The sequence below is a fragment of the Protomyctophum parallelum genome, assembly GCF_964188405.1.
Source record: "Protomyctophum parallelum genome assembly, chromosome: 15".
Taxonomy (NCBI): domain Eukaryota; kingdom Metazoa; phylum Chordata; class Actinopteri; order Myctophiformes; family Myctophidae; genus Protomyctophum; species Protomyctophum parallelum.
Window position 1 is genome coordinate 3,181,087 of NC_139710.1, and position 4,473 is coordinate 3,185,559.

Below are 4,473 nucleotides of genomic sequence, written 5' to 3' on the forward strand. Positions count from 1 at the left end.
ATTGGTCTACCGGGTGGAACTTCATATGGTATTGTCCATGAATCCGGGCTCTTGTGTATTTTTGGTAAAAGATAAAATATCCTAGCTCGAGGGCTGTCCTGTCCTATTAAATATTTATGTTGCTTGGCATTTATGTGTCTTTTTTCCCTCAGTTTGTTAACAATGGCTTGGGCTTTTTTCGCTGTCTCTAGGTAAATTGGTTGGTCTAATGGCCTATAATGATCCCGATTGTTAAGCTGTCTCTCACCTTCTAACAGGTATTGGTGTCTGTCCATAATTACTATGCAGGAGCCTTTGTCTGCTGGTTTGATTACGATCTGTTTGTTGTTAATTAGTTCTCTAAGTGCCCTGGTTTGTGCTAATGTGAGGTTATCTTTTTCTTTAATGTGCCCTGGAATGTGTCTTACCGTATTTAGGTCATCCTTGATTAGTTGTTTAAGGCTGTTTGGGAGTACCGTATCAGCCGGTTCCCAGTTTGAACCTGGTCGAAATGGCTGTACCATTTCTCCTGTCTGGTCCATTCCAAAGTGTGTGGCTAGTTTCAGTCTGCGGTGATACTGGGAAAGGTCTTTCTTTAATCTGTTGGTTTGTTGTTTGTAGATGTCCAGAGTTGGAACAAATGAAAGCCCCTTTTCCAGCAGTTCGGTCTGGTGTTGGTCTGGTTGGAAGTAATGCGACAAATTAATTATGTTAGACTTACTCCCCCTCCTTTCTGGGTTTATGGGGTCAATAAGTTTAAACTAGTAAGCCAATTTTCAAGCATTGCTTTGCCTGTCTCTTTTTTCCAATGTATGTTATCAGGACCCACTTTAAAATCCCTTTCATCCAATTTTGGGAGGAAACTATTTTTATTTGTGATATTGCGATTTAATTCTCTTAAGTTGTCTTTCTCCCTGTGTGGGAGGCCATTTGAGTAGTTGACCAAAGGTATATGGATACTTGCGGTTGGAAATGCGTTCTGTGCTGCTACGATGGTCTCTCTCAAGGCCCTCTGTGTTGTTTTTTGATTATTTTGGCTTCTCTCGTTTATCCCAACGGATAGGATACAGTGTGCTACTGTGGTGTTTCTTGGTATTCTCTCCAGTAAGACCTTCGTGTGTTGGAATTTCATTCCTGGGTAGCCATCCACTTGTAGATCCTGTCGTCTGAGAGATGGGAGGAGAGATGGGATATTGCTCAGGTTTGAGTCTCCTATGATGACGATGTTTTTCTCCGGGTGTAATCTCCAACGCTGGTTTTTCTTTTGTGTGGAGATGTGTCTGTAAACTTCTCCTGGGGTCCTTGGCTCCATGATCTCTGGTTCGTCTGTTTCCTGTCCTCGGTTCTCTCCTGGGTCTGTCGTGGTCCAGGTAGGGGTTGCTTCTGTGTCCTGGGTCTGGCCATGTGGGGTCCTCTCCTCTCTTGGTTCCGTCCTGCTGCGGGCCGTCCTCTGGGGCTGTGGCGTGTCATCTGGAATGGCTCCCTTGGCCTTGTCTTTTTGGCTCCGTGTTTGCCTCTGCGGTGTACTTATCTGTATTGGTGAGGTCAGGCGAGGGAAGTCTACTTCCGAAAGATCTCTTCTAGGTTGGACTTGAATTAGGGTTGGCGGTGGGGCCCTGGTGATCAATACTTTGGGGAAGGCACATAGGGAGGAGGGGGTGGGGGTCAGGGAAGGTGGGGAGAGGGGGGCAGAGGATACACAGGGGTGTGGTAATGGAGAACAATGGGGTGCTCTACCAGCAGATGGGGCAGGGGGAGTGGAGATATGCATCGCAGGAATGGGGGAGGTAGGGGGTGAATTGGGGACATTCAGAGGGACAACAGTGGGGGGGGATGGGGTAGACATGACAGTTCTAGTTGTTCTAAGCTGTGTGATTATAAGTTGGGCTTTGTTTATCTCTAATTGTTTTAACCTTTTCCCTAAGTTTTTTCTAGACCATCTGATTGCTATGGTAAAGGCTTTCTTTTCTTCGTCCTCTGTTAGGTTATCTGTTAATTCTTGTTTGGTTGTGTTTATCAGTGTAGTGTAGTGTTCCTCTAGGGCTAAGATTGTTGTATGGCACCAGTGTCTGGATATCCCTTCAAGTAATAGGGTGGTTTTATCCGTTGGTTGAGCTGGTTTGATCAAATTAATGAGTTCAAGGGTTTTCCTTGCTATACTTGCTGGTGGTCTGCTCGAAGAATTTACATTCTGCAGATGATGTGTACTTATGATCAATTTGTTCATGGTCCTGATGGCTTTTAAGAAGTCACCTCTTTCTGTGTGGTGTGTGTGTGTGTCGATGTGTGTGTTATATCTTACTGGACCCGTCCGGGTCTGGTGGTGTGGTCTCTCTCCGGCTCTTGGCTGATGTCCTGACTGCTGGTCCTGCCGTCTGTTGTTCAGCCAAGGTTTCTGTCTCCGGCGGATCTGTGGTCTGTAGTCCGGCCGTTGATTGTATGGAATTCCCTGTGGTTGATGGGGAGATCTCTCTCTGGGTCTGTTCCTCATCCAGGGCTCCTCCAGCCTAGGCCTGTCTTCAGGCGGTTGGGTGTTGATTCTCTCCAGGGGGGGGAGGGGTACGCACGCACGCACGCACGCACACAAGCAAGCATGCACACACGGAAGGGGGAGGGGGCAGGCAGGGAAGGGGGAGGGGCCAGGGGGGGAGGGGCCAGGGGGGGCAGGCAGGGAAGGGGGAGGGGCCAAAGGGGGGGGGAGGGGCCAGGGGGGGAGGGGCCAGGGGGGGAGGGGTACGCACGCACGCACGCACACACGCACGGAAGGGGGAGGGGCCAGGGGGGGGGGGGAGGGGCCAGGGGGGGGGGGCAGGGAAGGGGGAGGGGCCGGGGGGGGGGGGGGCAGGCAGGGAAGGGGGAGGGGCCAGGGGGGGAGGGGCCAGGGGGGGCAGGCAGGGAAGGGGGAGGGGCCAAAGGGGGGGGGAGGGGCCAGGGGGGGAGGGGCCAGGGGGGGAGGGGTACGCACGCACGCACGCACACACGCACGGAAGGGGGAGGGGCCAGGGGGGGGGGGGAGGGGCCAGGGGGGGGGGGCAGGGAAGGGGGAGGGGCCGGGGGGGGGGGGGGCAGGCAGGGAAGGGGGAGGGGCCAGGGGGGGAGGGGCCAGGGGGGGGAGGGGTACGTACGCACGCACGCACGCACGCACGCACGCACACACGCAAGCACGCACACACGGAAGGGGGAGGGGCCAAAGGGGGGGGGGGGGGAGGGGCCAGGGGGGGGGAGGGGCCAGGGGGGGGGGCAGGGAAGGGGGAGGGGCCGGGGGGGGGGGGGGCAGGCAGGGAAGGGGGAGGGGCCAGGGGGGGAGGGGCCAGGGGGGGGAGGGGTACGTACGCACGCACGCACGCACGCACGCACGCACACACGCAAGCACGCACACACGGAAGGGGGAGGGGCCAAAGGGGGGGGGGGGGGAGGGGCCAGGGGGGGGGGAGGGGCCAGGGGGGGGGAGGGGCAGGCAGGGAAGGGGGAGGGGCCAAAGGGGGGGGGAGGGGCCAGGGGGGGGGGGAAGGGGTACGTACGCACGCACGCACGCACGCACGCACGCACGCACGCACGCACGCACACAAGCAAGCACGCACACACGGAAGGGGGAGGGGCCAGGGGGGGGGAGGGGCCAGGGGGGGGGCAGGCAGGGAAGGGGGAGGGGCCAAAGGGGGGGGAGGGGCCAGGGGGGGGGAGGGGTACGCACGCACGCACACACGCAAGCACGCACACACGGAAGGGGGAGGGGCCAGGGGGGGGGAGGGGCCAGGGGGGGGGGCAGACAGACGACAGACAGACATATGAGCGATATGAGCTTGTAGGTCTGCTATTTAAAAAAATCACACACACACACACACACACACACACACACACACACACGCACACTTTTGATTGATTGATTGATTGATTGATTGATTGATTGAAATATTTATTAACAGTTTGCAGAATTTACAGTACATTTCAAGCACAAACTCAATACAAAGACTGTTAACTGTGAGTGGACGACCCAATTAAGCATTACACTTGTTTACAACAGGGTCCACATTGTTCAATTCATCAAAACATTTAGAGACTACAAATAGACATTTCTATGTAGCTAAAGAACAGAACAGGAATTCATCATAAACAGAACAGGAATTCATCATACACACAGATAGTGTGCATAACACTTGTTTACAGCCAAGCCCTGTTCATAGAACATTAAAATTTTAAAATGTCGGAGCCCTGGTTTGAACCAGCGGCCTCAGTAAAAAAAAACACTCTGTCCATCTGCTCTACGCATTCAGCCACGGGTTGCTTACACAGGCAGTACCTTCCGGGGTATGGGATATAGAATAGAGTGGGGCCGTAGCATAGCTATGTAACAAGATCTCGCTGCCTTTCATTGGCCGGTCTGAGAGTACATTCCTTGAATTCCTTCGAGCCGGAGCAAGGAGGAGAGAGAGTGAGAGACTGCAGCAGCAGACATGTACAGTCAGAGTGATTTGTACTCAGTCCTCCCATAAAAGC